General features: G+C 39.6%; 1 protein-coding gene and 2 long non-coding RNA genes across 9 annotated transcripts in view; 2 read left to right on the top strand and 1 right to left on the bottom strand.

Annotated features, from left to right (window-relative positions):
* The window catches only part of Gtdc1 (glycosyltransferase-like domain containing 1), a 363,306-nt gene that overhangs the window by 258,685 nt on the left and 78,298 nt on the right, over nt 1-26,323 (top strand). The window lies entirely within an intron of this gene.
* On the top strand, nt 328-25,393 carry Gm39807. Its single transcript, XR_866185.3, has 2 exons — nt 328-735; nt 929-25,393. It is a non-coding gene; the product is annotated as a predicted gene, 39807 (long non-coding RNA).
* On the bottom strand, nt 11,610-14,272 carry Gm52509. The gene is made up of 3 exons (XR_003953821.1): nt 14,194-14,272; nt 12,181-12,358; nt 11,610-11,697 (listed from the first exon to the last, which is right to left on the bottom strand). It is a non-coding gene; the product is annotated as a predicted gene, 52509 (long non-coding RNA).

The following is a 26,323-nucleotide window of genomic DNA, read 5'->3' as shown; positions in this document are numbered from 1 at the left end:
GGCAAGCTCTCCTCTTGCAGGGAAGGTGCACAGATATCTGCCATTCAGTCCTGCCTCCTGGCTGAAGATGAAGGCCTGAAATAGGACCTGTCCCAGAAGATGTGTTGCCTCTGCAGTCTGCAGGCACACCTGCACAGACTTGTCTCTGAGGGACATGGGACACAAGGTGGCTCTGTCACCTGCTCTGGTGTTCATAGCCCTCCCAGGCAGACACCTCTCCTCTGGTGGGGAAGGTGCCCAGTTGTTTGGAGCCTGAAACGGGGTCTGTCCCAATAGCTGTGTTGCTTCTTCCTGTCCCAGAAGCTGTGTCGCTTCTGTAGTCCACACTCTTACTTGCGCAGACTAGTCTCTGAGGGATCCGGGACCCAAGATGGCTCCCTCACCTCGAGATTCCCACTTTCATATCTTGTACTTCTTGTATTCTGTTAATGATGCTTGCTGTAGTTCCTGTTTGTTTACCTAGATTTTTCATTTCCAGAATTCCTTCAGTTTGTGCTTTCTTAATTCCTTCTGTATCTGTTTTTATGACTTGAACAGTTTCCTTTACCTGTTTGTGTTTTCTTGTTATTCTTTAAGGGATAGATTGATTTACCCTAATATATTGTTTGTCTTTTGCTCTATTTCTTTAAAGGATTTTTTTTCATTTTCTTTTTCATCTCCATAAAGTTGGTTTTAAGTTCATTTTCCCAGGTTTCACCTGTGATGGAATATTCAGGTGTTGCAGTTATAAGCTAGGTGGGTTCTCTTGTGCTGCCATATTGCCCTGGCTGTTATTGGTTGTTTCCTTGCACTAGCATTCGGGTTACTGGGTTTGGGATGATTATAGGTTTAGGTGCTGATTTCTGATTTTGCCTTTACCAGTAGGGAGACCTCAGCTCCAAGCTAGCTGCCAGAAATCCAGGTTGAGGGATGAACTTCTGGCAGCTAGCTTGGCCTTTGGTGCAGCATGTGGACTTCTGACTGGTGTGGCCAGCATCTGAACAGGGTCTTCTGGAGTTGGGGACAGATGCCTCTCAGTGGCGTGGGCAGTGAAGTAGAAGGGGGCAGTGGACTTGATCTGTGGGAACTGAATCGAGAGAGTTGGCGGTTCAGCTGGTGGCGGTCACTTCCCTATTCTTCTGACTGCTGTGGCCTCCGCTGTCCATCTTCCTGTGACTGACCATGTTCTCCCTCAGCTTGGTCAGCACAGTGTAGTGATTATGAAAAACTGCATCATTATCCAAATTTAAAATATTTGAATATATCTTGCAGAGAAAGTCATGAAATTTTTAAGGACAATGATACTGTTTAATATAGTATTTAGTACAGTAAGTCTTTCGGAAAAACCAAAGTGAGTAAGTGAATGAATAAATGAATGAATGCAATGTGTCACAGACTAAAATATGAAAGTATGCAGAAGTGTTTTCAACAATAACAATAAAATTGAAATAACACTTTAGAATGGATAGCCAGCAAAATGCAAAATGCAAAATGACAATGGTAAGTCCTCCTCCCTGCTTGTGGATCATGGCCTGCATCCCCTGTGCAGAGGTGAGAGCTCCTAACAGCTGATAACTGATCTCTCTTTGAAGCCTCCCTCCTTAGCCACCCTGCCCCCCCCCTTTTGGGCTCCCAGACTTTCACCTATTTAAGCTTCTTTCCTCATAAACTCTTATGCTTCACCCTGTCTGTTTCTTTTATCCCAGTTATTGGATTTCCTGACACCTTACTGCAGGATCCTCTTATCACTATGGCCATGGGCTTTTAGGGTCTTAGTGACAGAATTCACTGGCATGCATTCCTTTGATGTAGGTAGTAGACAGAGAAGAGTGCCCATCACTAACAAACAAGTGTCCTGGACCTCCAAGCAGGGGAAAAAGGAAAACCTTTTGTAGTCTTTTTGTTGTTGTTTGTTCTGTTTTAGACATGGCTTAGATCAGGTGAAATAAAGTAAGAGTTTTGAGCTCAGGTCAGCACATGCAGAAGCAAATACTAAACGCTCTGGAGGCTTCCGTTTCTTTAAGTCCCAGCTGAGAGGCCCCAGCTAAGAGGCTTGCTTCTATTTGAACGGTCCAGGAAGTGTTGCCCAGTGTTACACTGCTTTGCGAAGGCAAACACATGAGAATTAAATCTGAACATTTCTGTTCTGAATGTCAAAAAGCAAATTTTTAAATCCAAAATACACCTTTGGCTGTCTTCTTTTAGGGAGGATATTTAAAGTAAAACCAATGTGCTTTGGAGCAAAGGGAACTTACTACTTAAATCACCTGTTGCTGTTAGAAATTGAGAGTAAATATTTGACTTTATTACTCTAAATGGAGTCACGTGTTTCAAAAAGTAGAGTCGACTTTTAGCAGGTCAGCCATATCTCTTTGGAAGTATATAAGGAGCTCCAATGACATTTTATCAAGAGGTTTGCAGTATGCACATTTTAAAACTTTCATCCCCCTGGGTCCCTTTTTAAAAGACACTGTAAATTACAAGAAACTTAAGAAAGCCAAGACTGTCAGCATGCTGGAGATAGTTGGTAGTGCTTCCTTCATGGCCCTGGTGCTTCATGGCCTCTGTTAAACCCCTACTTCCATAATTAGAATTGGAGGAGTGACTTGAACAGACATCAAGAAACTGATTGTCAGAGTGTCGAATAACTAAAACAGAGACAATTAGAAATCAGGATAGTACACAGAAAGGACACAGTCCCTAAGGTAACCAGATCAGAGGGAGGAATGGGGGACTGTGGACCAGTTTTAGAGGTTTCAGCCTGAGGAAGACTGACCAGTGGCTAGGTAAATCACCATGCATGGCTTCTGTGGAAGAAAGCTTTTTTCATAACAGGGCTCAGGATACAAAACGGGGGTCGGGGTGGGGGGCAGGTCTGTGTTCCCAGTTGTCCCTTTAAGGACACTGGGCTCAACCTATTGCAGCTCCACCACTTTCCAGCAGTATCATAGGATTGCCCTCAACAGTTTGGTTTGGGGAAAGAGAAAAAGTAACATTGCAGTGAATAATTGTTACAAAATAGTAAAATAATAAAATCTATTACCAACTGAACTTTTGTTTTTAGAAAGAAATATGTGGAGACTGGAGAGATGGCTCATTGTCATCATATGACATCATATGACATCACATGTCATCATATGACAGCTCACAACTATCTAATGCTGTCTTCTAGTATGCAGATGTACATGCAAACAACGTACATAACATAGATAAATAAATAAATCTTTTTTTAGAAAAGAAATATATGAAGAAAAAAAGATCCGGATTCTTCTGTGTGTTGTGTTTACTAACACAGAAGATTTTTTGTCCATTTTGTGCACCTGTATAAAAATGGTTTGAAAGCCAGTAGTTCTAGTTTTTATTCTAAAATAAAATTTAACTTCTAGTGGTATAGTTAGTATTATATGTGTATGTGGCAAAAAAAATGTTTCTAAACTTTATGATTTTTATTGATACCACTTCCAACTCATATTTGAATTTAGAGATCATTCTTTTAATTGTTTTTAAACATTTCATTGCCAATAATATTAGCGCTATTATAATTGCCTGTCATTTTGTGATGATACCCTAGTAACGGATAGGTTGTTTATAAGTAAACATTTCAGTTCTCTGAGTACTTCATAAGTCTACATAGACCCTTGTTTTTAGTTGATCAAAGAAGTAAACCTTTTTTACAGTTGGCATCAATATAAGACTAATACTGGCTTACTTTCCCTCCATAGGTTCTGCAGTTATGTCGTCATATATAATATCTATGTCACGGCCACATGTCTGTAACTCCGGGGAGGAAAACTGTATACTTTTCATGCACCCCCATGTGAAGGCTTCTGAGCATACTTTTCAAATTGGATAGAATTGCTTCCCATCCCAGTCATGTGTTCTCTGTCTGTCTCTGTCTCTCTCTGTCTCTGTCTCTCTCTCTCTCTGTCTCTCTCTCTCTCTGTCTCTCTCTTCTTCCCTCTTCCTCCTCATCTTCCTCCCTCTTCCTCTTCCTCTCCTCCTCCTCCTCTTTCTCCTTCTCCTCCTCCTCCTTCTCCTTCTCCTCCTCCTCCTTCTCCTTCTTCATGTGTGTGAGTGTGTATGTGTGTGTATTGATTGTATTGGACATTGACAACAATGAATAATAATTCAATAATAGTTCATTAATCAATATTTTAACTAGGTACAACAGAAGATGATGGTAATGAAAAATGCCTCTTATTTTCATATGTCAAGTGAAGACATTACAACTTTTATGAAAATGTAAGCAATAGTATCAAGATTCCCATGGTGAAGAAATGGAACCTCAGAGACTGCTATTAGTCATGACTAAGGTCTTAAATTTGAAACAAATGCTTTGATTGTCAGACTATACATTTTCAAACTGAAACAATGGGTGGATGATTTTCATCTCAAATCATCTAGCTATAGAAAAGTCTCTTAAGGAGAATTGAACTACTGAGTTTCTATAAAGAGGCTTTAACGTCTAATGACATTATCAGAATTCCAAAGTTGTTGTTTCTTTTTTGATTGGATGCCTTCATTTATTCACAAAAGTAAGTTAATAGAAAAGAAATTTGTTTTTCTTTGACACTAAGCATTATAGCATATTTTGGATAGTTATTTAAGAAATGTCTTTATGTTATTATATACTACATATCAACGTTTTAAAAAGCTTGTTCTTGAAGTTTTGGATCGAGTAGAGTAGTTGTGGGGTGGCATCTGTTGTTTCCGTGAATTCTGAAGCCTCTGCGTGATAGTGTGCCTGAGCTGCTACCCCAGATCATCCAGCTTTGGCTGTAAAAGTTCTGCACAAAGCAGCCATGAATGGGGCTGAGGAGACACCCACACACACAGAGTGCAGCCATGCACTGTGTGTTCTGTGCAGTGCTAAGATATCTAATCATGAGTAGACAGAGAAACATTCCCCAGTTAAATGTCAATGAATGTGTAGTAGGCTGAATCATATACATGAAAATAAGCATCCGCAAATGAACAGTTCAGTCTGCATACACGTGTATGCGTTCACCAGTTTCTGTTCAGTTCCAAAGTCGTCCCATATTTCTAAAGTAGAGTCATTTTTCTACAGATGTCCAGATTCTCCCCTTCTCTTGGTTCCCTAGACCTGGGCAGCCTTCACTCGGTATTTCAACTGTGTCGATGTAGCTATTCATTCCATTGAGATGAAATGAGAATGGACTTCTTTCTGTCTGGCTTCTTCCCTTTACCTTTGTGCTAAGAGTGCACCAATTGTTTATTACCTTTTATAGCTGAGTAATTTTTCCATAGTATGTATAACCTCGAGTCTGTTTAATTATTTCCCATTAATGGGCGTTTGGGCTACTATTATTACTCAGAAGCCATTTACCGAACATATTATTTCCTCACAAGTCATCTCTAAAATCATTTGAATTGGAGCAGCTTCTATCTCAATGGGAGAACCTTATTGGGCAGAATCTAGTGTCAGACTGAAATGAAGAGTAATTCTTGTACTGGACTTCCTGAAATGTGTGGGCATCTTACTTTGGTAAATGATTCAGAACATATATTGATTATATGTACTATACCAAAATTAAATTCTATTTCATTTTTACTATTTTAAAAAGAAGTTTGATTTCATGTATTTATAATAGTCAACAAAACACAAAATGACCAGCATTGTAAGATACCCCTAAAGGTAATAGTAGTGCTTAGTATCTTGGCAGTAAACAACAGCTGTGTAAGTGTACTTGAAGCTCAAGGAGGAGGGACATCATTCCTGATACTATATTCCTAGCCAAAACCATATGGTTAGTGAGGTCATTTTCTGAAATTAATAATCCCTAACTGCACTCTAAATACTTATTCTTATAGATAAGTATTTACTTAAGTAAGATAATACCAACAGATAAGGATAGATACTACTTTTCATCAAAGAAGCTTGTCTTTATCATAAACAGAGACATTACAGAAAGCTTCAACCAGTCAAAATACAGAGAACACTGTGGGATGCCCAGCTTAGTTGATGCATTTTCAGCACAATTACTGTTTAGGAGCATGGAAGAGGAGGTGAAATGATTTTAAGATCCAAAGACTAGAAAGTCTTTAATCAAATGATGATGAGGTTGTGAAGCAAGGGGAATACTCCTCCACTGCTGATGGGGGTGCAAACTTGAAAAATCACTTTGGAAATCAACTTAACAGTTTCTCAGAAAATTGGTAGTAGTTCTTCCTCAAGATACTGTTCCATCATACCACAAGGACATTTGCTCAACCATGTTCATTGCTCCTTTATTTGTAATAGCTTGAAACTAGAAACAACCTAAATGTTCATCAACCATGCTGCAATCCACAAACCAAAGAAGCTAAGTATCAGGGAGGGCCCAAAGGAAGATGCTTGAATCTCACTCAAAAGGGGATATAAAAGAGACATGGGAGGTGGATGGATGGAGGGAACAGGATAGAGATAAGATGTGGGAAACTTGGAGGAGATGGGTTGCAGGAAAGGGCTGGGAGAGAGAATAGAAATGGGGGAGGGATATCTCTGAAAAGAGCCAGAAACCTGAGACTCTAGCAGCTGAAGAAATAGAAACGGAAGTGGCCACCTCCTGTAGCCAGGTAGGACTTCCAGTGGAGGGTGTGGGGCATCAATTTATCCATCCACAATACCTTCAATCTCATCTGTCCTCACTACAAGATGTATAGGGATAAAGACAGAGCAGAAACTGAGAAGAGTCAAGCAATCACTGTTCCAACTTGAGATCCATCCCATGGGAGAGTATCCACCCCTGACACTATTAATGATACTTTCCTATGCTTGTAAACAGGAGCCTAGCATAACTATCTCCTGAGAGCTTCATCCAGCAGTAGATGGAAACAAATACAGAGACCCACATCCAAACAATAGGCAGAGCTTGGAAGACATGTGGAAGAGTGCTGGGAAGGGTTAAGGGGTAGTGAGAGGTCAAGGATACCACAAGACCACCTACAGAATCCACTACCCTGGACCCATGAAGGTCACAGAGAAAAATTAAGGAAGTAAAAGTCCCATCTAACTATGATAGGAAAGCTGCAACCATAAAATCTCAACAAGATGGCTGCCTTAAAAGGGCCTGAACAGGGGATGGTGGAAGAACTCGGAGAGAGGGGATCAGCGGTGGGGGGCAGCATCTGGGATGTAAATGAAATAATTATTTTTTTAAAAAGGGTCCAAACAATTCCAGCAGTTGACATGTTACATAAATAAGGGAAATCCCAATCCCTAGATGAAGAGCTATGGACAGTAAACAACTGCTTAGAGTCAAATTAAATAACCAATCTCTTGATTGGTTATCCAATACCAAGTGGTCAGGCTGAGAGACATACATGGAGGCAACATTGAACAGACTCAACAGTTAGTATATTTAGGTTTATTTGTCTATATGTGTATGTAACAACAATGGTTAAAGAATAAGAAGCCATGAATTTGAGGGAGGGTAGATGGAAGGAGTAGATGGAAAATAAAGGAGAAAATTGTATAATTATATTTTAATTGAAGAGATATTTTAAATGTAATATATGTGATCTTGAATGTCTTCAACATTAAATTTAGTAGTTATAAAATGAGTATTTGGATAGATAGCTTTAGTTAGAAACAATAATGATAATTTCTGCTCAAATTTTCTAGTAGGCAAAATTTTGAAAAGTTATATTTGTCATGAAAATATTTAATAAAAGACTATGGAAAACAACTTATTTGACATCCTATACATATAATAATTATATATACAAAGTATTTGAAATAGCATATATATTACATAATCTAAATTTCCTATTCAAGTATGATTTCAAGAAAGTCAAGCTTAAATAATAGAGGTAATGGTGAAACATAATATCATAATAATATTATTTAGAGTGCTTTGGAAGGTCTTAGGAAATATTTGGAACCATTTTCTCATAAAGTTACTTAACCATTGAAGTGTTGTGATAGCATTTTCCTGAGTTACATACAATACAAAGGGAGTCTGGGTAAAGGTGTATTCCTAATAGTCTGATAAAATGAACTGAGTTTAATAATAGAAATAGCAGTGAAATTAGGAAGGAACTGACGTTTCAGGGTGTTATTCTATGCACTCTTGAATGCCCTCTCCTTTTATATAATGTCATTTAACAAAACAGTTAATGGAATTGTATGGTATTTTTATTTTTTGAAGTGAATTTCTGACAATTACTGGAAAGAAGGATTTTTTTTTACATCCACATTATTAGCCTCTTTGAAACTTGACAAGTGTGTGCCTCAGAGGTTCTACACATCTGTCAAATATTAAATAAAATTCCATTGTGGGCTGTTATCCCATCATTTTCTTTGCATTTGACGTATAGAGTCTCAATGACAGTCTTTCAATATTATGAAAATAGCTATAATCTTTTTTATAAATGTAAATGTTACACTAATTAAAAATAATGATTTTTTTTAAGATAAATAGGCTATTGAATAGAGAAATGAAAGCTGTCTTGTGGTATATTTTTTAAGCATGTAGCACATCTTTATTCCATTTCTGCTTCAGGTTGCTATACTGCCTGTTATCACAGATAATCAGAGGCATGGCCAAGCTCTCCACCAAACTGGACACACTTCTTTGTCAGTAAATGCAGGGCACTCACCTCAGGGGGAAAAAAAATGAGTTTGGTTTAAATTGTCACTAAGGTGGTCATTCCGAACTCTTTATCACCTTAAAACAAAATAAACCATAGGAAAAATGCAGCTCAGAGAGTAGGTAACTTGAAAGACATGGAAGAATTTTGACATTGTCCTCTCTCCTGTGTATATACCAAATGCCATTCACTCTCCCTGTTCCCTCTTGTCAAACGTTTCCTGATCTTAGTGGCTACTCTTGCTTCAAGTTCATAATGGTTTCCTCAACCCATATGCAGCTTCTCTCTCATTCTGTTTGCTTGAAGTCTAGAAAAGTCATTTCTCTACTGGCATCATCTGCCTTGTTTGAGCTTAAACTCTTAGCAAAGTAAGTCAAGACTTTAATGTTGTGTCTTTGCCAAGCAAGCTTTCCAGATGGTGTCCTCATGGTTGAAGTCCCCAGCCCTACTTTATGCTGCTTCTGCTCCAGTTTTGCAATTTCTGTTCCCAAACCATGTCTTCTGCCTGGTCTGCAGTCTGGAGTAGATTTCACAAAATAAAACAAAACGACCACCATGACTTTCTCCATTTCCTCCAGGGAGCTTCTATCCCTTAGAATCTGTAAGATTCTAAGATACTACCATCTTTGTTGAATGCATGACTCTGCTTGAACAAGTATCTTTTATTTAATATCAGATTTTTTTACCAGAATTCATTATTAGCCATAGCATTTATATTAAAAATTAACAATTATTATGTAGTTTATATGCATCACGTTGATTATACTTAACATCTTAAAGTTTATCTGCTACAGACTACATGAATGTTAACAGCAATTTTCCTCATTTCACCTATGAGGAACCTGATACTTGGCCATGGCATCTCTTCACAGCAATAGAAACCCTAACAGCATATGCTCCAAAGCCCCTATAGTCGACTACAGTATCAGCCCTATTTAAAATTTTAATGTTAAAAGTCTCTTCTGAGACTCAGGGTAGTCTTTTAATTATAATCACCTATAAAATCAAAATCAGAAAGCAGATCACATACTTCCAGCATATAGTGGCACAGGGTATATATTACCATTATAAAAGGAAAGACAGGGAGCATAGTGAGAAAATACTGGAGTAGAACAAGATTGAAAACCAGCAAGGCAAACTCCAAACTCTGCATGTACATATCTGATGTCAAAGCACTCTTCAGATCTCCAGTTCCTTTCAGCTTTGCTGACTGGAACATACATCTCTCTCTTGGGCTCCTTCCACTTCCTGTAAGCAGTTTTCCTTGGCAGGTATCCAACATTTCTGGTATTCCCAACTTCTTGGGGTTTCCTAGGAAATTCAGGCTTTACCTTTATAGCTTCACACAATGGCCTCTCTAGAGCCTCCATTCAGGGCCATCTCTAACTCATGACTGCCCTCAGCATTGTTCCTTCCTCTCAGAGAAAGATTCCTTAACCCCTTTCTTATATCCTTGACTCTAAAGCCAGAACTACATGGTTGAAGCTGCCAAGTTCTGCTGCTTGGTAGGGCATGGAGCAACCAACTTTCTGGTTTTGATTGTATTCTGAACTATCCAAACTTGGCTGACCTGGTACTTAATATGTAGACCGGGCTGGCCTTGAACTCTGAAATCCACCTGCCTCTGCATCCCCAGTGCTAAGATTAAAGGTGTGTGCCACCATACCCATCCCTAAGCTGCTTAGATGGAAGAAGTCTTGCCCTGTGGTCACCACTCCCTTTATTCCACCTAGCATTAGGCTTTTGTGTAATCTCTTTTATCTCCTTGAAGATAGAACTTACCTCAATTCTATTTGTTGTCAATCTTGTTGTTTTACTCATTTTTCTTCTTTTCATTACAGATCTCCATAAGACTAGCCACTAATAACCACATGGCACAGTCAATGTTAGGCTGTTTTGAAATATCCTCTGCCAGAGCTGTTAATCCTTAACTCTTCAATCTTGCCTCAGGCAGATTTAAAAAACAAAAAAAAAAAAAAAACAACAACAACAAAAAAAAAAAAAAACAAAAAAAAAAAACAAGGGCAGGGCAGAAAGCAGCCACATTCTTAACCAAACTATCACAAGAATGGTTCCTAGGCCACATATTAATATTTTGCTCTGAAACCTCGTAAGCTAGGCCACCACATCTCAAAATACCTTAAGCACCACAGTCTTTCCTGCTTCTCCTAGAATGGTCCATTAAGTTTCACTTTTACTTTTCTAGTCAAGAGTTCCACAGTACTCCATATTCCTCCAAACAAAAGCCTAGCCCAGCCTATTACATCAATACCTTACTCCTGGTACCAATTTCTGCCTTCGATAGGGTTCTTATTGCTGTGAACAGACACAGCAGTTTTTATAAAGAAAAGCATTTAATTGGAGCTAACTTATAGTTCAGACGTTTAGTCCATTGTCATCATTATAGGAAGCATGCATGGTGGCACACAGTCAAACATGGTGCTGGAGAGGTAGCTGAGAGTCCTGTATCAATATCAGCTGCTGACAGTAGGAAGATAGTAAAACACTAGGTCTGACTTGAACATTGGAGACCTCAAACCCCACCCCCCAGTGATACTCTTCCTCCAACAAAGCCACACCTATTCTAACAAGGCCATACTTCAAATAGTGCTAATCCCTGAGGGTCTTTGGGGGCCATTTTCATTTAAACCACCATATGCTGACTATGTCAAATGGGGAGCTTTTCTGTAAAAGATTATGAGATCAGGAGAAGAACTGGGATTGGCTTAGGAGAGAAAGACCATAATTTATGGTTCTTTTCACCACCACCCCCCCCCCATTTTGGAATCAGCTGATTGTCTCACAGGTCACAGTCTTGCATGTTTAGTGCTTAGCATAGTGCAGAGTAGCCATGTGAAATGTGTTCAGGGATGAAATCTTAATCTGACAGAGTCATAAATTCCTTTAGAAATTAGGTGAATTCTCCTTTGGGAAAATGATGGTAAATGCCAGAGTAGGTCTGCATTTCTTATAATTACCAGGAGTACAAGGATTCTCAGAAGTCACTCAAGAGTTTCCTGGTGAATGATGGTTGGTAATGGGGAGATATAAACACATGTTTCTATCTTGAACGTGACTTTTTCTTCTGTTTGCTGCTTAGCAGAACTATTTCATCCAGTTTTCTGGCTGCAGAGCAATAGGTTAGGAAAGGCATTATGAGCAAGTGTCACTGTGAAGGATGTTATCTATTTCTGGTAACAGTCTACTCTAGGCAGCCTTTCCACCCAATGGATTATCTAATGCTAATGTACAACTGAACTCACCTCTTGTGAAGAATTATGATTGTCTTACTTGTAAAGAAAGCACTTTTCAGCAAAATTTTAAGATTAGCTTAATGTGAAGCTGTTTTGTACTCTACTTCCATAATCTTATACAGTTAAGGAAAAATAAAAAAAAAAATATCAAATATGTGGAAAGATTTTCTTTGCTTTTTTATGAGGTATTGGCAAAAATAATCTTCCTGACTAAACATGAATCATGACATAAGAGGAAGATAGTAGGTGCCTACTATCTAAAAGCCACCAGTACTCAAGTACAGACTACGATCCCGTAAGATTTTGACTGAGTGAAAATGCTAAGGGAAATGTTCTGAAGGGTGGGCATTCTCACCGTGGGTTGGATGGAAATCTTCCCTCCTGTCCATCCCTCTGCCCTCAAGCTCTGCTGCCATTCTTCTTACAGTCAGATAGCCAGTATCCACACTGAACAGTCAGTCTGGGTCACGCTCCTCAAACACGGTTTTCTTCTCTTCTTTGAGTTCCTTTGCATACTCTCTGAAGCTATCCCACTAAGAAATAATGGAAAGAAGGAAACAAGAGACATAGGAGAGCCACACAGTATTATTGTTTGCTGTCCTTTCTATGTAAGTGTCTTAAAAATTTTGGGTGTCATGTATAGCCACCAGTGCAAGATAAGAAACCAGTCAGGTATTTAAAGTATATGGAAGTGCAAGAAAAGACATGAATTTGTCAAACTATCTGGGATTTTTTTTTTTAATCTCCTTCTCAATACCATCAGCCATATTGTCCACACTGAGCAGATGTCTTCTCTTCTAGAGAAGATGTTCTCAATGTGAAATGAGTTTATTGACACCTAATGTGTGCTATAGATCTATTTTACAGCAGTTTTATTCCCATTAATAACTGGAAAAACTCAGATCTTCAGTGAGCTTTTTGTTTTGTTTTTGTTTTGTTTGATTTTTGACTAAATATCACTTACTTTTTTGTGTTGACCCTGAAAACTGAGCTCAAGGCAGTTTGTCCCTAAAGATTATTTGCCATATTCCCTTGTACTGCAGCATTTTCATAGACACTCTGACTCAGCCCTCAGCCCTGTTGGATTTTTCTTTGTTGTTTTTGTTTGTTTTGATTTCTGTGACACCTCAGTGAGAGGTAAATTGGCTTGGAATTGTTATCCACTCTGGAGTTCTGAAATACAAACAAAGGAAGATAAAAAGTCTTCAGTTTTGTTTTGTTTTGTTTTGTTTTGTTTTTTGGGGGGGGGGGGGTAGGGGTTAAGTCTGGACGGAAGAAGTGGTGGAGTACCGGTGTCTCAGAGGGCTTCTGTGTTGCTTTCCAGTGCACAGAATGTATGCCTGTTAGAAGATGTCCTAACTTAGTCATTTTTTCACTAATCCTAAGAAGCCATACTATGGTCTTGCCACTATGAACTCAGGAGACGAAAATGATCCCGTGCTCTCTCTGGATGGTGTCTTGAGTCACAGGGTATATGACCAATAGGAAGCAGCTTCATCTGACCCTTGGGACTTCATATGACTGTAACTTTAAAAGTTTTAGTAGCAAAAAGAATCTTTGGTTAATATACAAATGGAGAGCTTGATATCTTTTAATACTTATAGCAATAAAACATGGACTTAAAATAAGGTCATGTATATTGCAGCTCCCAGGATTCACATTCTTGTGTAGTCAGGTTCATTTTACAAAATTGAAATATTATTAAGTAACTATTTTTGTCGAGCAGTATGCTGAAGAGGTTCCCATAGATTACTATATTTTACAGTCTCAGCAGTCCTGTAGCTGGCTTTTTTAGAAAGCATTGGTGCCATTCATCACAGCAGAATAGTGTGGTTGCTATTATAGACAGTGATTTCTTTCTGTCAAGATAGGTTTAAACTATTACACTTATGACTGTTGTTGTCCTTCTTTCTGCGAGAGGATAAATGCTATTTAGAAGAAGTTCTATTAGGTGGACAGAATTCTATTTTCTAAACTGACTTGATGGACGAAGTTTAAAGCAGGAGGCCCTCACAGTGAGACAGTCCTACAGCCCAGGAGCTAGTGCTGCCAGTGTTCCTGCATCTGAAGGGTGAATCTAAATTCAAATGCAAATTTCCACTAGTCAGAACTCAGAGCTAATATCAGTGTTGATCATAGGGAGAAAGATGTTTCTAATTAGCCAACTTTAAAGCCCCCATCTTAATCACTTAGAGCATTCTTGTGCACATCTGTGCTGCAGGAGTAACTGGATCACCTCCATGGTGTGTGTCTGCGTGTGCGTGTGTGTTTAAAGCCATGCTATAACTCCATCCAAATGCACTGCTTTAAAGCTTAGAAGCAAATGTGTACTTAGTGATGTAGTTTAAAAACTGAAACCCGCTCCTACCTTATGTGTTCCTCTTGTAAACCAGCCTTGTTTGTAGAGGACGGCCGTTGAAAATGCTATGACACACAGTCCCCGAGCTTCTTCCCCCAGACCTCTATCTAATAAATGAGCACCAGAGGCAGGGCCTCTCATGTGGTTTTGCTTCATCGACAATGACATCAGTATCTTTCCATTCCCTTTTTAAAGTAAAATTGTGCCCAAAATGAATAGCGGTGCCGGTAGAGGAAACTGAGTCCTAGGAGCGACTTTTCATTAGGGTAAATGAGGTGATAAAATAAACAGCTGGAACCTGACATGACGCCATGGCACAAAACTGCAAAACAGAATCCTGATTGTTCTTTTGGATTTGTTCTAAGGCTTTTCTGTCTTTTGCGTGCCCTGTGTGTACACGGGCTGATCAGTACAAATACAATTCATCCTCAGGTATTTATTTCTATCAATTAATGACCAGATGGCTCTCGCCTATGTTAGAATAGAACATCTCTGCTTATCCTGTGGCTCTGAGTGACATTACATATAAGAAGCCAAGCCCAGTAAACACCTATAACTGAAGGAGCATGCGACTGGATACCTCCCTATCCAGTGAAGTCGGCAGCCACTCATAGATGCTTTCCTCCTTATATTTTAATTGAAAAAACTTGTGTATTTTTCCATTATAAGGAATACGTTCTCACTGCAGTAAATTATGACAGAATAAAGGAAGGAAGCCTTATTTAACCTTCCCAGATCTGATAAAGGTACTGGTATTAGCATCCCTTAGAGATGAGGAAATGGGAAGTCTAAACTGTTCACTCAGCTACTCAGACATAGAGTGGAGCACTAGCCTGTCCAGAGCCCTGCTGCTGTGTCTAGATTCCCCTTACACTTTTTGCAGATTTTGTTTCAGTTCTCTTTGTGACACTACTGGTGTATTATTTTTGTTTTGATACACATGACTGGCACCTTTACCTTATCTGAAAAAGTGTTTCTCTGTCTGGATTATAATGCTGAAGAGACAGAAGCGGAATAACAGAAAATTTAAGTCAGAAAGCCATGGAAACTATGCATGTTGCCAACAATAAGGGAAAGAAGCGCTGAGAGTGTAGTTGAAGGCAGAGATAGAAGTAGAAAGATAGTTGTTCCCCAGTTAGAGCTGGTAGAACCCTTCCGTTTAGACATCAGTCACACACTCTCTATCATGCCCCCTGTCTCTCTAGCTTCAGCAGGAAAAAGGAGGGAACAAGGGACTTCATAGTCAATAACCTGTGCTTTCTGAGGGTCCCTCTTGGGTGTCAAATGCCTTCTGTTGGACAATAGCAAAGTACTACTTTTGTGAGCACAAAGTTCAGTTCTTCTGTGTCTGCCCTGTAACTTACCAGACAGAGAGGGGAGAGAGAGACTGATGAAGACTGACTTTTTTTGGACAAAACCCTAAGTGATCTGTAATCATATAAATGTTTCAGGTATATGGATCTATATCTTACTCTAAAGGCAGTATTCTTGAACACTGTTCTTTCAGTTAATCAACCCTGATGCTCTTCAAACAAGTCTATAGGAGAAAAGGACAAAGGGGGAAAAATCATCTTTTGCCTTCCACATAGTATAAATAGGAGGCTTCGTGGCTGATCTATTTGTCCTGGTTTTAGCAAACATCTATTGACGCACTCTTTATAATGCTGATCTCACAATAACCACTCCAAGCTACTAAGAGTTCCCCTGTACACTGATGCTGATGTAGAAGCATCCAGACTGTTAACTTTGGGCAATGTGGCAGTCATCCTGCTGGGGAAATCAACGCCAGGCTGCTTGCATGGTCAGGATTCATGGGGGAGATCTCCTGCAAATGTCCTTCTCTCCAGTCTTCACCCCTTTCTCATTTGGGCTGGTACAGAGTGATGGGGCCAGTATGTTCACCATCAGCAAGTCTCGAAGAACTGTGCCTAGCACCTCGCCCGACCCTTGTAGGTATAATCTTCGGCACTAGGACTCAAGCTACAATGCTTAGATGATGGGAAAAGTTCTCAATAAGTTACTTTTGTACTGTAAATGTGAACTTATGCATGTTTTCTGATCTCTGTAGTGCCTTTTTCAATTGTGGACTTAGCCATCAATAAATGGATATTCATTTCTTCTAGAGGTATAACCCTATTTCAGTACAAAATGTCAGAAGAGTGCTCTCTGTTACAAAGCTTTTTCCATGTCACGGTGGGCAGTCCTTCAAAGTATTTTGTTGATCTTAATGACAACAAATTCAATATATCTGATAATACTGCATAGCAAGTCTTCATTCTCTTTATTCTTGGCATGGCAGTCACTCTTTAATGAATCTGTATTTTGTATATCATTTACATTGCATATCAGGGATGAAGAACTGAGCTTGCATAATAGCTGTGCTATTTGTACTTTTATATGCCTCTATCAAGACATTACCCTTGAACCAGCTTCACCTCTTTCTACTTCAATACAAACCACCTGAATCAAGTGTCACTACACTTCCCACACTGCACAGCAGGATAAAGAAGCGGTCAGGACAGAGCCGAGTATACAGGGTGTGTGCGTAGCCTTTCTAACTCATTCACTCCACAGCTGTCCCTGAGCATCTACCGTGGCCAGAGCCCTGAGAGGTAACACACTTGATTTCCCTCATGTATTTACTACTGAGAAGGAAAAAAGAAAAGAAAAGGAAAAAAAAGACGAGATTTGTTTTAATTTGAGTTCTATAAAATTAAAAAGTTATTTATGGCTGACAAAGATATTGTCACAGTCCTTTGGTATCTTGCTGGCTTGTTGCCTATAGCTCTCTGTTGGAATACATCTCCACGTGGATCGCTTTTAAATGGCTTTCGGCAGTTTACTGCAGGGCCATCTGGCCACTCGCTGTCTGTACTCCCAAACTAACTTTCAGTTCTAAAATAATATGGCTTTTGACACTCTTAGGACTCAGTTATGTCCTACTATACATGATTGAAGTATCAACTGTATATAAATGAGACATTGCCAATTCAGGTGATACTGTGCTTTAACACAGTTCATAAAACACAAGCGTTCAGTATAGCTAAATTATGAAATGATTACTTAAGTTTGTATGAGAATTCCTTGAGTTGCTATATTCCATTTAGTGACTTTTTCTAATATGTACTAAAGACAAAACATTTCAATTTATACTTAAATACTGAAGTATTTAAAGATGCATTTATACATTTCTGTGCCTGTGATACAGTATAATAATTAAGGAAAACAGTGAATGAATCTAAGTCTCTCATGAGGATATTTGCTGAATTTATAAACTCACTCTTCAAAGTCATGATATTTCAAATTAAGGAGTAAAATTTCTTCTGCAAGTTATGTTGAACTTCAGCATAATTTTCACTCCTTGAAGAAGATGTGCATTGCATGAACTGTAAGCAGTCAGCACTTTATTTATTTTAAAAGGTTGGGATAGCACGATGATTCTGTGGGCAAAGGCTCACCCCTTTACACCCACATGGTGGAAGAAGAGGATTGATTCCACAGGGTAGTCTTCTGACTTTCATGTCCATACCCTGACAGCCAACTCTCCGTTTTACCACTACACACAATAATAAAATAATAATAATAATAACACCACTATACACAATAATAAAATAATAATAATAACAACAACAACAAAAACAATATAAATCAGTAGTATAAGGTTGAAAAGTCAGGCGCATAATGCTGAAATGTCTGGTTTTCCTTCCGTTTTTTTTGCTTTGTTTTGTTTTGTTTTGTTTTGTTTTGTTTTTGTCTTTTGTGGAAGATAGTTTTTCCCCAATACAGCATATCATGACTATGGCTTCCTTCCCTCACTGCTCCCTGTTCCTCCCTGTCGTCGCCCCCCCCCCATCTATATTCACCACTTTTCTGTCTCCCATTAGAAGACAAGAGGCATCTTTGGGATAATACGGAAATATAATGTAGTAATATAAGCAAAGACAAGCACATCAGAATAGGACAAAACAAATAAGAAGGAGAAGAGCCCATGAAAAGGCACAAGAAACAGATACTGATGCAGAAACCCTCTCATTTGCACACTAAGGAATACCATAAAAACACTAAACTAGAAGCCATAAAATATCATTTACACTAAAGACCTGAATTGAGGGCAGGAGGTTAAAAAAAAAAGGATATTTAGAAAGAGAAAGAAAGAAAGAGAGAGGGGGGGGAGGGAGAGGGAGAGGAAGGAAGGAAGGAAGGAAGGAAGGAAGGAAGGAAGGAAGGAAGGAAGGAAGGAAGGGCGAGCCCTTATATGACATTATGGAACAAAACCTTCCAAAGGTGACATTGAATTTGTTTTCTGTTGGTCGTCTACAGCCTGGAGGTGCAGTCTACCATTAAGAGTAGTTTGTTTCCCCAGTGAGACTCCCTTTTTCATTTGTAACTACTTATCAATTGGAGTTAGTGCTGGATTAGGGATGGAGACTTGTATCCACTTCCAACTTTAGTGCCCCATCTAGTGCAGACATGTGCAGATACTGTGTATGCTGCAACAGTCTCTGAGAGTTCATATGTCCTGTTGTATTTAGAAGGCCTTGCTGTCCTCTATCTCCTCCTCCCAGGGGTTCCCTGAGCCCTGAGGGGAGGGATTTGATGAGCACATCCTACTTTATGCTGAGTTTTCCATTGTCTCTCTCTGTGTGTGTGTGTGTGTGTGTGTGTGTGTGTGTGTGTACGCATGCATGCACCATATCTGGCTGTGATTGGTTCTCTGTATTATTGTTCATATGTACTGCAAGAGGAAGCATCTCTGAGGATGGCAGAGTAAGACACTCATCTATGAGTATAACAGAATGGCATTAGGAGGTATTTTATTGTTGCCTTCCTCTAATAGAAGAGTGGTATCTGGTTTTACCCTCAGTCCCTGAACTCTAACCTGTGGTTCTTGGTCACCAAAGCAGTGTCAGGTATGGGTTCCATCTTGTGGAGTGGGCCTTACATCAGATCAGATATTGGCTTCTTACCCCACAAACATTGTGCCATCTTTGCACTGGTTTATCTTATAGGCGATACACTGTTGTAATCTTGTTATTCTAAGAGCAAATATTTGCATGTGGGTGGGCCCTCTGTCAAACATGCTGGATGTACAAAATATGAACATCTTAGAACTGCAAATGCTGGTGTGTATTTGTTCAGAGGGTCGAGCTTGGAGTCAGTTCTCTTTGCTTGCTCTCCTTTTGTGTGTCTTCAGTTGTTCCCAGGCAGTGTGAGAAGTGCCTCAGGATTAATTCACATGTTCTTCATGGAAGAAGAGATTGAAAGTGGAAAAGAGATATTTAGATTCAGAAATAGAATAATCCAACACAAGTCAAATATGAGATCAAGAAAGAGTAAATAGAAATTTTAGCATTTAAATCATTGCAGGAAATGTCCAAAAATTACTAAAATGGATAAATCTCAAAATAACACATATATTTAAATTACAGGGTCAGAAAGAACAAGAGACATTTCAGAATAGATTCTAATATTCTTACTTCCGGCCCTCATAGCTTGGGCTCCTGAGCTCCTCAGCACTGGGAACATTGTTCATTCTTTACAGTTTGAAAGTTTCGTTTTTTTAAAAAAATATGCATTATATCACAATTTTTCACCATTGGAATGTCTCTTTAGCTCCTTATGTATTGCTCCTGGGTGGTTTGGTTTTCTGTGTTTTGTTCTATTAGTCCAGCCTGGCCCCTAGTTCAGCCTGTGAAATGTTCGGAATACAGGTATGCATTGCACCTCACTAGAAAGGTACAGGAAGACCCCCAAGTACTTTGAAATTTCTGAGTGATTATACTTGGATTGAATTTTCTTTTTCTTTCTTTACTTGGGTTCTCCATTTCATCAGTACAGAATTCTTTGTCATAGCTGTTCTTCATTGCCCGCGCAATGTTTTTCTCATTCAGTTCCTTCAACTCTGTTTTTTTCTTAGTTAATATTTTTATTGCTTCAATTTCTCATATACACGTAGTGTGTGTCTGTGTGTTTGCCTGTGTATGTATTTGTGGGTGAGTAGTTTCCATTGCTTTGCCTGTTTGTGGCTACCTCATATCCATATAGAGATCAAAAGTCCTCAATTGTTCTTCCTTCTTACTCGTTGCAAGAGGGTCTTGTGGTCAAACTCCGAGCTCAAGGATGTGGTTAGCCTTGCTGCACAGTCTGCTCTGGGTACCCTTTCTCTATCTTAGTTGGCTAGAGTTACAGATGGGCTGGCAAGTCCAATCAGTACTTACATGGCTTTCTTGGGACCCAAACTTCTCTCCTGCCATTTGCTTAGCCAGCACTTTAGCCACTGAACTACCTCACTATCCTCTATAATATTTCTTAGGTATTAGCTTTGTTTTGTTTTTAGATATCCTTTCTTTCCTATTAGATTTTGGTTTTCCTCCCACGTCTGCAAAATGCTAATATTGTGAAACTTACTATAGAATTCCCTGTTTCCTTCTGTTTCCTACATTGTATATTAATCTTTTTTTCTTTGTTCAGTTTATTATTCCTGGTAAAATGTCTCCTCATGGACTGCAGAGATGTTTTCCTGGTTAGGAGCACATCTTGTTCTTCCAGAGACCAGACTCAGGTCCCTGTGTGCTTCTCAAGCAGCTCTCAGCTCCCTCCAGCCCCGAGGGATCTGAAACACTCTTCTGACATGGGCAACCATTCTCCCAAATGCACATGTGTACACAGAAAAGGGAATCTTGTTTGAAGAATGATTTCCTAATGTCATTTAGAGCCATTCGATTTTAGAACAAGACCTCAGCAGGCCATTAGTTCTTTGGAGCCAGAATTTGTTCACTGGTGACCATTCTCTTCAGTGAAACAGATCAACTTGTTTTGTGATTCACCACTCCCAGTTTCTCTAGGTCACTCCAGTTAGTTTCCAGAGAAAAACTTGGACAGTCTCCTGGAAGCACATCTCACACTGTCCAGGAATAAAATGGGGAAGGCTTACTAGAAAGCCACAGGTGAACCGGCTTGTTTTCCTTTTCCTTAGCTCACCCTTGCCACAGTCCTTGCCTGGTCTCTGCTCCAGTCCCTCTACTTAGAGATCCTTTCTGCCCTTGATGTGGAAGCTGACCGAGGTCAGTAGTGGATGGGAGAGTCTGGGAGAGGCCATCAGAACCTTCAGCATCTCCTTCCACAGAGTTATGTCTAGTGTGCTTCTGTCCTGCTCTGCCACTCCACCTCCATGGACCCCTAGAGTAGACAGTGCTTGATCCTCTCAGAGCCTCTGCAGCACCATGAACAGCTTTTTGGATAACACTGCACCCATGCCTACTCATTGTGTTGAGTGGCGTGTTCTGTCTCTTCTCTGTTCCGGAAGCATATCTCCATTTGCAGTCTAGCTTCGGAACTTCCATGGGCATGTTGTTCTATCGGCATCTCCCCCCTTTCCCACTTTGTAATAAGAGTCTCTTCCTTCACCCACTATTTTGGGGGGGGATTCAGACAACAGAGGGAGGCTATATGTTATTGTTACTTCTGCCGCATTTATACTAAACTGATCTTCACATCACTGCCAGAGTGTTTATACAGATCCTACTGTCCCAAAACTCCCCAAAGAGCTTTTAGCGCCTTCACTTGGATTATTAAGGACCAAGCCTCCTCTTGTGATCGGGCCCCATCTTCCACCGTTACTGCCTGTCCCCCATCCAGTTAGTGCTCCTGCTGGTTTTACTCTTCCTTTCTGGGTCATTATGTCACGTGGTAGGCCACTCGCATATGTGTCTGTGCTTTTCCTTGGCTAGAGTTCTGTTAGATAACTTGGCTTACTACAATCAAATACCTGAGGTAGCCAGCATATGCAAAGGAAAGGTTTATGTTGCTTTCAGTTTAGGAAGTTCAAAGTGCAAGATCAGAAACCTCCACTGGATTGGCTTTTGCTCCTTATGGCAGATGGTGTCACATATGGTGGGAATATGTGAAAAAGTAGTCTTCTCTTGAACCAGATCAGAGAGAGGGACAGCCTTCTAGATTAGTAATTCTTTGCCACAGTTACCAAAGAATCTCATAAAAACTACTTTCCTTGGCAGGTCCCAGATTACCTGAAGCCCTTCCCCCTAATACCATCCCTTAAAACCAGAGTCTCCAAGCTCCACCTCCCACTAGCATCACCCTTTAAACCAAACAAAACCCAAACCATAGCAACAGGCCACCCTGTTGTACCTGGCAAACTTCTGACCTTGATGAGAGCAGAGCTGTTCATCCTCTTGTGCAGTGCTGGAGCCAGGCCCTCTGCAGATGTGGCTTCTGCTGCAGCTCCACCCCATCCTTCTCCACGGGCGTAGCTCTCAAGCTGACTGCCACGTGGGCAGCTGGCCATTTGGCCCGCCATCTAGCACTCATAATTTTGGTTGAATGGTGGATGGGTTTTTTTCTCTAAATCTTTTTTTACTCCCTGTTTCTGCTGGTTTTTCGGACCATTCTTGACCTTGATTATATTGTACAAATGGCGTACAATCCCTGCACAGCGGATGTTTCTAATCAACTATCTTTTTGCATATTTACTTTGCATACTTTTATTTCAAACGTAAAATTAACAACACTGTCCTATAATATTAGTTCTGAATAAGGCTGGTTTCTGTAGCTTATATATACGCTGTAGTAAAATCAGAATGTGAGAAACCAGTACCTAGCATTATAACATTCAATAAAAGAGAGAGACAGGGGTGAAATGTTGGTGTTATGTTCATGCCTGAGATGGAAAGTGGTACTTTACATTTCTGATTTTGTTTTTCTAGTTCTATGGAGTTTAACGGGAAAAGAGGTAGTGGAAGAAAAGTGGAAAGAAAGTGGAAAGCAGAAAAGAATGATATATGAAAGAATACTATATGAAAGAGACATGGAGAAATATGGTTGTAACTCATTTACAAATGAAGATCGCATATTTAACTGCTTGTCTTAAATGGGTGGCTAAAGTATAACATGAAAGAAATTTTACAGAAAGCATAAATGTATCCCTGTGCAGGAGTGCTCAGAATGTTCAGAGCCCCTCTAGTAACAAGGAAATACTATCATGAGCTTCTCACTGTTGGCATCAGTTTTTATAGTGAAAGTTGACTGAGTTCTTGGCATGCGCTAACCAGCATGAAAGCACAATTCTACAACATCATGTTATCATTTCCCTACTACAAACAAGTTAATTGGTACCCAATGAAAAGACTTCTCAAGACAGCCTAAATGTAGCACAGCCCTGAATTTGAAACCAGATAATGTGCCTAGAGCCCTGTGCTATTCTTCATACTGCTTCACTGATTATCAATAAGGAAAACCTTGATGGGAAGTTTGAACTGTACTTCTTTGAAATGTCTACAGCTTGCCTCATTCTCAGGGGTAGGTCAGAAGAGCAAACACATTTCTAAGATACTTTCTTTTAACTGCCCATATTCTCTCAGCTCTGACTTTTAGCTTACTTTGATAGTGATCTCTTATTGTCACTGTCAGCCTAGATATAGCACCTCCCACTCTGTTATTTTTCTGGATTCCTTTTCAGGAAGTTTCACCCATCATAGCATTGTACCTGTTTTTTTTTCCCACCACACTATCTAATAAAACTCATTGCATACCACTAATTTACATGCCAAATGGACAAGGAGAACCCCAAATAACTATAATCAATGAAGGAAAGCTGGGAGCAGGAGAGGTGGTCTTCCCCAGGGAAGAGCACTATTGATTATCCAGAGGCAAACAGAAATGCCTGAAAACATAGATAAAGTAACATTTTATGAACTAAACATGCTGTGTTTATAAATATGTATGTCTTAGTCATTATTCAGTTGCTCTGAGGAGACACCTTGACTGCTGCAGCTCCTAGAAAATAAAGCATTAACTGGGGACTTGCTTCTAGTTTGAGAGGCTTACAGTTTTTACCATCATGACAGGGATCATGGCGGCACACAGGCAAACACATCACTAGGAGTAAAGAACTAATCCTAATCTAAGGGCAGAAGGCACAGAGAGAAAGAGACTATACCTGGCATGGGCTTCAGAAACCTCAGAGACATCTCAGTGACACCCATCCTCCAACAAGGTCCTTTTCAAATGGTGTCACTCCCTAGTGTCTAAGTATTTAAATATATCAGCCAATGGGAGCCATTTTTATTCAAAGCATCACAGTTTGAATAAACTGCGTGCGCGCACACACACACACACACACACAGATACATAGGCAATAACAATTATTTAAAAAGAAGCCATAAGTTTAAGGAGAATGGAGAAGGGGCATGGAGAAGGGTTTGGAGGAAGGAAAAGGAAGAGAAAAATCCTGACACTCCAAAGGAAGCGGTCCAATTGGAAACCCTGCCTAAATTTGTTTAGAAAGAGGGAAGTGATTCTCTCTTTAACTCTAGTACATTTTTCCCACCATTTTTTAAACCTCTAAGTAATGTCTCCTCCCAAGAGGGAGAAAAAAAAAATCCTGGACTAAAGTACACAAGTGAAGGCCACTTCCAGACCTCCTTCCAAGTGTCCATGTTTTATTAATTTTTAATGAGACATGGGATTCCAGGAGTAGGGAGAATAATTACTTGCTGAAAAGTAAATACTTACAAAGCAAGTCAGTCATATGAATGTAAAAGAGCCCATTGCTCTAGTTTGGAAGAAACTACTTCAAATGCACATTGGAGAATGTTTTTGTGCTTTGTGCTACATTAGTGATTTCTGCATTGCTGTGGCCAAACATGCCACAGAGACAACTTTAAAAAAGAGAGAGAGAGAATTATTTTGGCTTATGGAGATTTTAAACCACTGTGGCAGAGTTCACTGGAGCAAGAGCCAGTAGTAGAATGCTTCAATCCAAGGTGGATCAGTGATAGCAGCTATTCCATTGCATGGACTAGGAAACAGAAGAGACCAGATCTCTATGTGTGGTGGGTATAACACCACAGACTTATCCAGGTACTTCCATCTGCTAGCCTTCTAAACGTTCCACAGTCTGCAATCTTGCTCTACACTGGGGAACAAGCATTCAGAACATGAACACACTAGAGGGGACATTTCACATTTAGACCATAGTACTTAGCCATCATTAAGCAAGATGGATAAGTAGAAGTTCTGAGCTATGAAAAGAGTCGATGAGTAAATTATGCAGTTTGTGAATTGTTGATTGATGGTTTCAGAATAGTTTTAAAATGTGGTGGTGGGCTACAGATATAATTCAGTGGTTGAGCATTTGTCGAGTACAGACAAAGTCCTGGAATTAATCCCTACCACTGGGGGGAAAAAAAAAGACAAAGGACAACAAAGATGATGATATTGGTAACCCCTTGCACATAGAAGCTTAACTATTTGTTGAATAAATCTCTTTGATTATTAAATGCAGTGACTTATTTACCAATTGATTAAGGAATTCAGCTATACCCAAGATGACCTTAAGAATAATCCCAGCAGCAGGGCGTGGTGGCACACGCCTCTAATCCCAGCACTCGGGAGGCAGAGGCAGGAAGATTTCTGAGTTCGAGGCCAGCCTGGTCTACAAAGTGAGTTCCAGGACAGCCAGGGCTGCACAGAGAAACCCTGTCTTGAAAAACCAAAAAAAAAAAAAAAAAAAAAAAAAGAAAAAAAAAAGGAATAATCCCAGCATTAGATAAGGTGTCAAAGAGCAAAAGAGCAAAGTGACCAGAAGACTGCACAAAGGCCCATAGTGCCGGTAGGAAACTAGGGGAAAAGAAGGAAAAAGAAGTATGACTTAAGAAAGTCTGCTTCCACTGAGAGAGGGAATTCTATCGTGGGAAGTTTACCTAGGGATTTTCCTAACTATTGAATTACTAGAGGAAACCTTGTATAAGCTAGAATTTAGTTACCTTAGAGAGCTTCTTTGTCAGGGCAGTAGAAATAAGTCATTCATGTTGGCAAAGATGCAAGGTAGATTTCATATTGTCAGACATTCATAAGGACTTTGAATTTCTGTGTGAAGACTATATCCTAAAGGAGTTTTATAAAATTGGGTAAGTGAATTGCTCATACAAGTAGGCAGTTAAATTAGCAAAGTATATAATCTAAAACACTTTGAAACTAAGAGAGAATGGGAATTCGAGACATAACCATTTAAGATAAATAATACTAGTCATATATATATACACTGCTCTAAGAGAGTCCATATAAACAAATGGTGAAAGAAAAGTTACCCCCAAAGTGGAGATTTGTAGAAATTACTCTT

Source organism: Mus musculus, chromosome 2, assembly GCF_000001635.26.
Source record: "Mus musculus strain C57BL/6J chromosome 2, GRCm38.p6 C57BL/6J".
NCBI lineage: Eukaryota > Metazoa > Chordata > Mammalia > Rodentia > Muridae > Mus > Mus musculus.
This window is presented reverse-complemented; position numbering and strand designations above follow the sequence as displayed.